Source organism: Cervus elaphus, chromosome 1, assembly GCF_910594005.1.
Source record: "Cervus elaphus chromosome 1, mCerEla1.1, whole genome shotgun sequence".
In the NCBI taxonomy this organism is placed as follows: Eukaryota; Metazoa; Chordata; class Mammalia; order Artiodactyla; family Cervidae; genus Cervus; species Cervus elaphus.
The window spans coordinates 63,617,783-63,629,955 of NC_057815.1; the positions used below are offsets into that span (position 1 = coordinate 63,617,783).

At 36.1% G+C, this 12,173-nt stretch overlaps 1 pseudogene; it reads right to left on the bottom strand.

The window, feature by feature from the left end:
• Positions 1–222: 222 nt before the first annotated feature.
• Positions 223–1,171, bottom strand: LOC122702243 (annotated as a pseudogene).
• Between the last annotated feature and the right edge of the window lie 11,002 nt (positions 1,172–12,173).

A 12,173-nucleotide genomic window follows, 5' to 3' on the forward strand; every position in this document is an offset into this window, starting at 1 on the left:
ATTTTGAGTTTTTTAACAGACTGGTAATGACTATCTCAAACAAGAAACATATTCTTTTTTTTTTTTTTTTTTTTTCATTAAGCAGGCAACATTACAATGTATTTCAGTCAGTGTTTTTAAAAAAATAATTGACACGCCAGATGGAAGGAAATCTCTGCCTCCTCTCTGAGAAACCTTCAGTCAGCAGGCTGGCTGTCATAACCAGTGTTTTATCCCTGAGGCTCAGAACTTTCTGGGTTGAAACATCTTCAGAATGCATACTCGAATTTCTTTGATTTTGACAGTGTAAACAATTGGGTTGAGCATTGGAGGTACAAGAAAGTGCAAATAGGAGAGAAGCATGTATACCTGAGCTGGCAGCTTCTTTTTCCCAAAGCGATGGATCATGGACAGGCTGACCTGTGGGGTATAAAATAATAGTACAACACAAATGTGGGAAATGCCAAGTATTGAGGGCTTTGAGTCTCTCAGCATTTGAAGCAATACTCAATACTGCCTTCAAAATTATCACATAGGAGAGGAGAATGAGGACTGCATCCACCCCCAATGTGGAGAGCATCACAAAGAGCCCAAGGCCACTGTTCACAACTGTGCTGGAACTGGCCAGCCTCAGAACATCAGGGTGAACACAGTAGGAATGTGACAGTGCATTCACAGGTTGGAATTGCAGTCTTCCAAGGAGAACAGGCAGGGGCAGGTGGAGGGCAGCACTACGGGTCACACTGGCCAGCCCAATGGCCCCGATGCGCTTGGTTGTCAGGATGGTGGCATAGCGTAAGGGCGCTCGGATAGCCACACAGCGGTCAAAAGCCATGGCCAACAGCACAGCAGATTCAATTACTGAACATGTGTGGATGAAGAAAAGTTGCACAAAGCAGGTTGCAGCTCCCACCTTCCTCTGGCCCAGGAGATAAACAGCTGCCATGGAAGGCAGTGTGGAAACTGCGAGCCCCAGGTCAGCCAGTGAGAGCATGGAGAGGAAGAGGTACATGGGAGTGTGGAGGCTGGGAACAGACTTGACAATGTGCAGGATGGTGGTGTTGCCCAGCAGAGAGAGAACATAGATGATGCAGACAGGAATCGCTGTCCAGCAATGAGCAGTCTCCAGTCCTGGGAAATCCATCAGTATGAAGAAGAAACTGCTGGCGTTATTGTTGATAGGAATTGCCATAACTCTGAGAGATTTTTGCCCTTTGATGACCAGGCAAAAATGATAACAGCTTGCCTGGGTAGTTCTGATTCATTCATATTCACCAGATCGTGCAGCTTTGGATTTCCATTTATTTTGATCTTTACAAAATTCTCAGTGTGAAGAAAAAATAATAATAATAATTTCAATTCCCAGAAAAACTAGAAAAGGCACCTGGGACAGCTCTTTACTCAAAAAGATAAAAACTTTTGGGAACATGGAATTATCAAGTTGCCTGAAAAATGGCAAAAAGGTAGTAGAACAAAATAGTAAATACATTGTTCAATAAAGTTTTTTGTGAAAATGAAAAATGTGTCTTTTTACTTAAAATCTGAAGGAACTTTTTGACCAACCCAATGTAATAAAATGTCACAAGTCAATAATTAGAAAATAAATACTGTAAAATGGCCAAAAGGAAAAAAAAAAAACAGTTTATCAAAGAAAAGGTTTACCTGCAGAACAAGCCCTAAGCTGGCCATATCCTGATTCTAACAAGATGCTGATTTTTTTTTCTGACTCAATGGAATAAAACCTTAAGTCCTGCAGCCATAGGATAAGCAAGAGGAGAAAATTTTGACCTCAAACAACACTTGGAACCAAAGTTTCTTCTGCAAGGAGTCAAAGAACTGGGACATGGCCTGAATATGAACACTGAAACCCTTCCAGCAGCAAAGGGTCCATTGTCCAGGAAGATTCTGTGCCAAAGTCCCTTTACCACACCTTACCATAAACGAAAGGTCCCAAAGCCCTTCAGTCAGAACTTGTCCAGCCAATACTTCTGCATACCAATCCTCCTCCTCTAAATCATGAAAGTTTGACTGAACCTCTGATGGAATCTTGTCTTATGTCTGCCTTGGGGTTGACCTCTCAATAAAGTATTTTCTTCCCTCAACAGATAGTGCTGTAGTATTGGCTTCTATCAGCCTTTTGCTCAGTAGCAAAGGTACGAAGAGAAAATAAGATATGAAAAGGTACTCAATATTGTTAGTCATTAAGGAGATACAAATTAAAACTGATACCTCTTTGCAGTGCTCAAATTTTACAGTGTATAAAGTCTCAAAAGAACTTAGAGCACCTCTCACACTTACATATCTATGATAAGAATGCAAAATGGTATGTCAGAAATAGTATCCTTACTCATTGGTATTTAGCCAACTAAAATCAAATCATGTTCATTGATACACCTGTTACTCAAATATTCATAATTGTCCCAAACTCAAAGCAATGCAAATGTCTATCAAATGGTGAATGAATAAACAAATCATTTTGTAGCTAATATTGTGATGTTATTGGGTAGGAAAAAAAAATCCGTGAATTTCCTAAACGTGCAACAACATGGATGAATTTTAAGAGCATAACGCTAAGTGAAGAAATAAAAATAGAATAGCTATATACTGTAGAATTCCATTGTATGATATTCTGAAAACACTAAAGCTGTAGAGACAGAAACAAAAGAAGTGGTTTCCAAAGCCTAGAGTCTGTGGGGCAATGAGTTCCTCAAAACAGCACATAGGGCATTTTTGGTGTGACTAAAATATACATTTGAACTTAATGATGTTTATGTGAAAGTGTACATATTTGTTAAGGGTCAGAATTGTGCACCTACAAATACTGAGATTTACTATATTTAATTTATACCTCAATAAACTGCTCTTGAAAAAGATAATAACTGTGAGTTTTATCATACGGTGTTCCACAGATAATCTTAAATGCAAATATTTTGTCACAATTGAGGCAGAATCAAGACAAGGATATGAAGATATAAAATGATTGCGAGGTCGATTATGAAGGGGGTCCTGGTTTTGAAGTCTGGATTTAAGCATGCTCCCTAATCAAATACGTACATGGACTCATTTTTTGAAAAAATAATTGACATGCCTCTATTTTGTAATATAAAAGAAGACCTAGACTTTCTTGGTGGTACAGTGGAAAGGAATCCTCCTGCCAATGCAGAGGACATGGGTTCGAGCCCTGCTCTGGGAAGATTCCGTATGCCTCAGAGCATCTAAGCTGGTATACCACAACTACGAGTCCACGATCTAGAGAGCCCATGATCTGCAACTACGGAAGCACTCATGCTGCAACTGCTGAAGGCCGTGTGCCTAGAGCCCATGCTCTGCAACAAGAGAAGGCATCTCAGAGAGACTCGTGCACCACAACAAAGAGGGTAACCACTGCTCGCTGTAACCAGAGAAAATCTGCAAGCAGCAACGAAGGCCCAGCACAGCAAAAACTTAAGTAATTAATTAAGTTTTTTTTAAAAAGTAGACCTGAGCTAAGATGAACCATACTTTTTAATCTTTTGAAATGCCTGGTCAGGCAATGTACAAAAGAAAATGCACAAATGTCCAACAACATATACAAAAAATTCCTACCTTCACTAGTTATCAATACAACAATATAAATTAAGGGAATAACTGTACTTTTTTCAGTCTAGCATGATAGGAAATTTAAGAGTTTGACAAACATGAAAGAAAGTAGACAAATATTTATACTTTGTATATACTATATTTTAATATTTTTTAAAATTAACTAATAATTTTGAAAGGAAAGTGGACAAAAATTGAATTTATAAAATGGATATACTTTGGTCCAGCAATTTAACTTGAACATTTTATCCCACAGAAACATATAAAAAGTGCACAAAAATTATATGTACCAAGATGGCATAATTATCATATTGGTGAACTAGAAACAATTTAAAATTCAGGAAAATAGTTAATGCACTATATTTCTTTCCTGTTATGCAATATTTAGTATCTTTTTAAAACTCACAGGGACTTTTTCTTATACTATCAGGAAATACATCTATGATAAGTTCTTGAGAGAAGAGAAAAACAAGGTTTGGAAGAATACAAATGATGTCCTATACTAAATTACTTTAATATATTTTATTATCTACTCAGGAAAATAAATTTAGAGAGTTTTGTTTTGTTACTTCTGGGGAAAATAATTGGTGTTTTTGCCCCTAACTTACATGAAGCAATCCCGCATATTTTAAATTTTGATAATGTGCAAGCGCATATTTGTACAGAATACTTTTAGACAGTTATTATTTTTTATATTATTGAAGTATAGTTGATTTACAATGTTGTGTTAATTTCTGCTGAACAGCCAAGTGATTTAGTTATATATATATATACATTTTTTATATTTTTTCCATTATGGTTTATCACAGGATATTGATTATAGTTCCTTGCACTGTATGGTAGGATGTTATCATTTATCCATGTTATATATAATAATTTGCATCTGCTAATCCCAAATTCCCCATCCTTCCCTCCCCCACCCCACCCCACTGGCAACCACAGGTCTATTCTCTGTGTCTGTGAGTCTGTTTCCATTTCTTAGATATATTCATTTGTGTCATGTTTAGATTTCATATATAAGTGATATCATGTGGTGTTTGCCTTTTTCTGACTTACTTTGCTTAGTATGATAATCTTTAGGTCTATCCATGTTACTGCAAATGGCATTATTTTATTCTTTCTTAAGGTTGAGTAATATTCTGTGTGTGAGTGGGTATCACATCTCTATCCATTCATCAGTCAATGTACATTTAGGTAAATAGCTGTGCTATAAATGTAGGGGTACATGTATCTTTTCAAATTATAGTGTTGTCTGGGTATATACCCAAGAGTAGAATTGCTGGATCATATGGCACCTCTAGTTTCAGTTTTTTGAGGTGCCTCCATATTGTTTTCCAAAATGGCTGCACCAGTTTACATTCTCATCCACAGTGTAAGAGGGTTCCCTTTATACTCTCCTGCATTTCTGATTTGTAGGCTTTTTAATGCTGGCCACTCTGACTGGGGTGTGGTGGTATTTCATTTTAGTTTTGATTTGCACTTTAACAAATTACGTTGATGAACATATTTTCATGTGCCTACTGACCACCTGTATGTCTTCTTCAGAAAGATGTCTGATTGGGTTTTTTGATTGGGTTGCTTGTTTTTTTGTTGTTGAATTGTATGAGCCATTTGTATATTTTGGGATTTAAGCCTTCGTTTGTCACATCATTTGCAAGTATTTTCTCCCAGTCCATAGGTTGTCTTTTCACTTTGTCTATGGTTTCCTTGCTGTGCGAAAGCTTGTAAGTTTGATTAGGTTCTGCTTGTTTATTTTCACTTGTATATCTACTGCCTTGGGAAACCGACCTAAGAAAACATCAGGACAATTTACGGCACAGAATGCTTTGTCTATGTTCTTTTTGAGGAGCTTTATGGTGTCATGTCTTATATTTAAGTCTTTAATCCATTTTGAGTTTATTTTTGTGTATGATACGGCAACGTGTTCTAACTTCATTGCTTTATAAGCAGTTGTGCAACTTCCCCAACACCACTTGCTGAAGAGACTGCCTTTTTCTCGTTGCATATTCTTTAGGCCTTTATTATTTTATTTACTAAATAGCTTACTGTTTCAGAAACAGTCAATATCATATAGTCCTATTTGTATGCTGCCATTCCAATTTGTTTTTCATACAATATAGAAAGAAATGGCTCAGACCCAATGGGTTCCAATTAAATGAGAGCTTTTGGTTTCTCCAGTACAGAAGGTGCTCTATGATGTATATAATATTTATTACATGCTCATTTGTTTCTCAAAGATCCCTTGGGGTGAAAATAAATTTAAGCCCCTGGCTCAGAAAGTTGGGAATTCCCAGGGCTTCTTAAATTTTAGCAGAGGTTTAGGCCCTAGGAGACCCTCTCATGATTTGTAAAGTGCCATTCGACAGCCCAGAACTAGACGTAAGGCTCTTCGTACAGAACATCCTTTGGGCTTCTGTGCCTTACAGGGAGTCCTGCCACCAGGCACACCCGAGAGTGAAAAAGTCATTCATTGCACAGTAAGTAAAGTCCTTCAGACATAAATAATATCAGCTACAATTGTAAACTTGAGGATGTCCATTCAAATAAATTAGTACAACAATAACCAGCTTTTCAGGATAAAGGGACCAACAGGAATGGCTAGTATTGATGAGTTAGGATGTGTGGGATTAAATTGTTTGGAGAATCCTTTGTTTGATAATCAGTACATTTTAAAGTTAAATGATTAATTTTATTTTTGTTTTCTCATAATTAATAATTACTGTAGTCATGACCAATTTAAAGGATATTTTTTAATGCTATGTGTGCATATATGTTTCCATGAGCTACATTTTTAGATTTCCAAATTTTAAGAACTGTGTTTCTTGTTTTGATAGCTTTCCCTGAGTCCTGAGACCAGAGTCTCATAAATATAATTTGCAGACATGCATTAGATTTAACTAAATCAGCATGTTTTTTTTTAGGTGCTGAATCATGAAGAACAAAAATACTTTTGCAAATTTTGGAGGTTTTTCTTTGTCCTCTCCACCTGAACCCATGAAACAAAAGAAGTTTTGGTGTTTTTTTTTTTTTTCACTCTAAATTGAGCTTGTGCTCACTAGAAATATTTGTCATCTTTTTTTAAACAAGTTCCAAGATGTCTGAATGAGAATTTGTGCTTTAGAAAAATATTCAATATCAAACTTAATTTTCCAGATTAAAAAAATAAAGAATTGACCCAGGTGAAGAACTGTTCCACTAGTATTTTGAAACAGTAAAAAAATTTGACAGCCATAATATTTTTTATCTAAGTTCTCTTTAAAGTCTCTGTAATTTTTATGATGTCATTCTTTCACATGAACAATATATTTGGTTTTATCCCAACTGATGCTTCTTCAGACTTCCTATATTCCAACTTATCAGAAAAGCCTTACTCTAGATTCCCAAGTTAAAATATATATAGTAATCTAGATACAGATGTAAACTTGGTATGTAACTCTAAATCAGACCTTGACATATTACAATAACTTTTATGCAAACTTTGTTTTCCAATTGTGTTGGTATTATTATAAGCTCTTTTCTGTTCTATGTTTAATCTAAGTACCCCTTAAAATAGGTATAGTTACACATATTTTGACAAGTAACATTAGTTCTCAGAAAGACTGAATTACCCTCGGGATCATATGAGGAAAATACTGATAAAGCTAATTTTTAAATCATAATGGTAAAGTTTCTTCCATAATACTGCTTTATTTCTCACACATGTTTGACTCTCCAATGTTTAGAACAGTACCTGACACAAGAGAGGCTTTTCATTAAAAACTGTATGATTGGTACAAGGAGGTAAAATATAACATCACATGACAACATGACATAACAGAATATAAATTCAAAGGGAAAGCAAGCAAAATAGAATTTTCCTTTCAGAAGCTTGTTATAAGGATGGGTTTATAACCAAGTTTTTTCTTTGACCAAAATAAATAAAGAAACAAATTTTTAAAAAATAGACAAAGCATGACTGAAATCAAAACGATTATTAGCTGTTTGAAGCTGACGTTATGATAAAGCAAGAAGATTTTATGCTAATAACAAAGATATATGCATGACATATGTATGTGAATGAGTGTGTTTATGTGTATGTTTATGTGTAAATGTAGGATATTTTTATAACAAGATGCATTATGTGATTTTAACCTGCTTCTACCAGGGCATTAGTCATTTATACTTGTATAAGGTGGAATGCTTAAAATCAAAGTGGCACTTTTTAAAACTGTGTGTAAGAACTTGGCTTCTGGTTGGGCTTTGAAGAGAAAAATGAACACACACACATAAAACACTCAACATTCTTATATTATTTTGATATACAATGTTTTATATATATTAAGTACCTTACTTATAGAAATTCAAGTACTAGGATCTAGGAAACATGTTCTGGTTTCAGCACTGCAATGAGCATCAGATGTTCCTTAATTATTTTTTCTAAAAGTTTCCCACCTTTCTTCCTTCCCCCTCCCTTCCTTCCTTCCACCCTCTCTCCATTCTTTTCTTCTGTTTTGCTTTCCACCTGTATCACTGTCTTATTCTGCCATTCCTGCTGCCTCTGCTGCTTTTTTACTTTATCCAACACATGTTTAAGCTGCTATGTATTGAGCTGGAACATTCGCTTGATAAACTACAGTTTCTTACCAATTAGTATTTTCTTGTCAAATCAGCATGGGACTTTATTTTATAATGTTTACAATTTACTTACGCATGTATTTGTTTTGAACTGAATACTATTAAAGCTCAAAAACAAATGCTGACTAACTTTTAGGCAATATGCAGTGTGCTTTTGCTCTGTCTTATACAATTAATCCTCATAGCAACATTTAATATAGCATCTGTATTATAAATTTATTAAAAAGAAAGCTGGGAATTATTGAAATCAGACAACGTGCCTCAGTCATTTTATTAAGTCACTCATTTATAAAAAAAATTTATCATAGTACATAAAATATTTTCAGAAAAAAATCTCACTAGAGAAAGAGGCATGTGATCTCAAATACGTGCAGATTAGTGAGTAGGGCAGAAATATAAGAAATACTTTCTAGAAGACGCAGTATCTCAGATCAATTTTTCAGGACTAAATAGAAATTCACTGGGTATTTAAAAGAGAGAGAGGAGCAAGTGATCCAGCCAGAGGGCTTGTCTTGAGCAAAGGTATAAAGACACAGAATAATAATGCATAAGGCTAGGGCTCCCAGCACCTTCAGAATTATTGCGACAAAGTACAGAGCATAGGGATGTCATTAATTAGTAATGAACTTAGAGAACAATACACATCGGTTTTGTAAACATATTGTGCCTCATAATAAAGAAGCAAAGGAAATAAGTTAATTTTGTTGCTTATGGGAAAATATGTAAAAGGGTACAATGTAGTCTTGTTGACATTGTAGAAACTTACTATGAAAAGTGTAGGATGAATGTATTAAAGGAGAAATACTAGAGACAGAGCTTTCAGATAAGAAATTACTAGTTTGTTTAAGGTGAAGAACAATGTTAAGAGTTAATAACAGTAGCCTTCAGTTGAGACCTGGGTTCGATCCCTGGGTTGGGAAGATCCCCTGGAGAAGGAAATGGAAACCCACTCCAGTACTCTTGCCTGGAAAATTCCATGGATGGAGGAGCCCGGCAGGCTACAGTCCGTGGAGTCACAAAAAGTCAGACATGACTAAGCGACTTCACTTTCACTTTTTAAACAGCATTTATATCTGTCTTGTGCATGCTCAGTAATGTACGACTCTCTGTGACCTCATGGATTGGAGCCCATCAGGCTCCCTTGTCCAGCGGATTCTTCAGGCAAGAAAACTGGAGTGGGTTGCCCTGCCCTTATCCAGGGGATCTTCCCGACCCAGGGATCGAACCAACTCTCTTTAGTCTCTTGCATTTTCAAGCAGGTTCCTTACCATTTGTGCCACCTGGGAAGCCTATGTATAGATATATCTCTATGTATAGATATATCTCTATGTATACATATATATGTATATGGGTCTATATATATGAAGTGAAAAAAGTGAAAGTGTTACTCGCTCAGTCATGTCCAACTCTTTGTGACCCCATGGACTGGAGCTTGCCAGGCTCCTCTGTCTGTGGAATTCTTCAGGAAAGAATACTGAAGTAGGTTGCCGTTTCCCTCTCCAGGGACTCTTCCTGACCCAGGGATGGAAACTGGGTGTCCTACATTGCAGGTGGCTTCTTTTATAGTGTGAGGCATTTTTTTCAGTCATTTCCCATTAGAACCTTATGGACAGTAGATACTGATATCCTCATTACACAAAGAGGGAAGTAAGCACAGACAGATCAAAGCCAAAGACAAATTACTGGTTAAAATGGAGCCATCTGTTGAACTCGACAGTCTGGCTCCTGACTTTGCTTTTCACAGCTACATTACCAACAGTAAAATAAACTGGCATTACATTTATGATAGTCTCATCAATACTAGGGCTTCCCAGGTGGCACAGTGGTAAAGAATCCACCTGTAATACAGGAGTCACAAGAGAGGTGGGTTTGATCCCTCTGTTAGGAAGACCCCTGGAGAAGGAAATGGAAACTCACTCCAGTATTCTTGCCTGGAAAATTCCATGGATAGAAGAGCCTGACAGGCTACAGTCCATGAGGTCACAAAATGTCAGACATGACTGAGAACATAGTTCATCAATAATATTTTTTAATAAAATACATGAAAAAGTTGTATGGGTTGGAAAGGGTTAAATTAACTCTTATGTTTAGGGCATATATTTGAATTTCCTGTGAAGCAACTGGTTAGATATGTCTTTGTATCAGTTGAACACATGTTCAGAAAAGGTATCTGGATTGAGAGTGAAAATTTAAAAGTTAATTGGCGACTTTAGAATATTTAGATTGCTCAGAAGTTTTCCATGAACCATAAGAGAAAAAGCATAAATGTAAGCCAAAGAGTAACATAGAAATACTCTAAGTTTCTATGGAAGAAAATAAATGTAGAGAATTAGAGCCCTTTGAAATGGAGAAAAAATGAGTCACTGCTCACAACAATGGAAAGAGTTAATTTGTTTTTCTATGTATTATGTGGACCACTTCAGTTGAGTTCAGTCACTCAGTCATGTCCAACTCTTTGCAACCCCATGAATCACAGCACGCCAGGCCTCCCTGTTATCACCAACTCCTGGAGTCTACCGAAACCCATGTCCATCAAGTCAGTGATGTCATCAAGCCATCTCATCCTCTTTCATCCCCTTCTCCTCCTGCCCCCAATCCTTCCCAGCATTAGGGTCTTTTCCAATGAGTCAACTCTTTCCATGAGGTGGCCAAAGTATTGGAGTTTCAGCTTCAACATCAGTCCTTCCAATTAATACCCAGGACTGATCTCCTTTAAGATGGACTGGTTGGATCTCCTTGCAGTCCAAGGGACTCTCAAGAGTCTTCTCCAACACCACAGTTCAAAAGCATCAATTCTTCGGTGCTCAACTTTCTTCACCGTCCTACTCTCACATCCATACATGACTACAGGAAAAACCATAGCCTTGACTAGACAGACCTTTGTTGGCAAAGTAATGTCTCTGCTTTTAAATATGCTACCTAGGTTGGACCATTTAGAGGAAATCAAATAGGTGAATGTATAAAATAAAATAGCCTGATACCCATCTCAGATATTAATCAATTTCTAGTAGTAGAGATCAAGTTATTTCACAAACTACAGTGACATTTCCTTTTTGAATGACTGAAAGGAAAGAATTAGGGAAGATATCCCTAATGAGATGCATTTTAATGAACTACAATTTGATGAGTTTTAAATAACATGTAAAATCATGTGATTAGTACATCCACCATGATATGGAACATTTTGATCTTCCAAAAAGTCGTTTCCTGCCTGTTTGTACTCAGTCTCTTTATACTCTCTTTTCATCTCTGAAATCTCTGATCAACTATCACTGATTTTGGCTTTTCTAAAATTTCATACAAATGAGATGATACAGTATGTGGTGTTTTGTATTTGCCTTCTTTCACAAAGCACAAATGACCCATTCAAGCTATTGCCTCTATCAGGAATCATTTCCTTTTCAAATTAAAGCTGTGGATCTTTGCAATTTGTTCATCCATTCAACACTGGGTGTATGTTTGGTTTCTTTCTTTCTTAGTTTTTTTTTTTTTTTTTGCTATCATGAATAAAGCTTATTTGATTATGTACAAGTCTTTGTATGGATATGAGTTTTTGTTTTTCTTGGGCAAATTGCTGGGTTCTGTTAAATGTTTGATAAGCCTGCATGTGACTTTATGTGAAACTGCCAAGTTTATATCCAAAGAGGCTCTGCACCATTTGTATCCCTTCAAAATTCCAGTTATTCCATATGCTCACCAACACAGTATTTTCAGGTGTTTTTAATTTTAGCCATTCTAATGGTATCTTATTGCACTTCTCATTTACATTTTCCAAATAAATAAGATGTTGAACATTTTTTCATGTGCTTAGTTACCATTCATAATATCAAGAGGAATATCATGAAGTTATATATATAAACTCAATTTTCAGTTCTTCATATCTTAATTTTGTAACTCTATGCATAAGTAATCAGTTTGCTTTTAATCAGATTTCCTGACATGCAATCTCTCTTTTATAGGGTGAGAAGCGTCTTGGACTTCAGTCTTATCTACACCTTTCC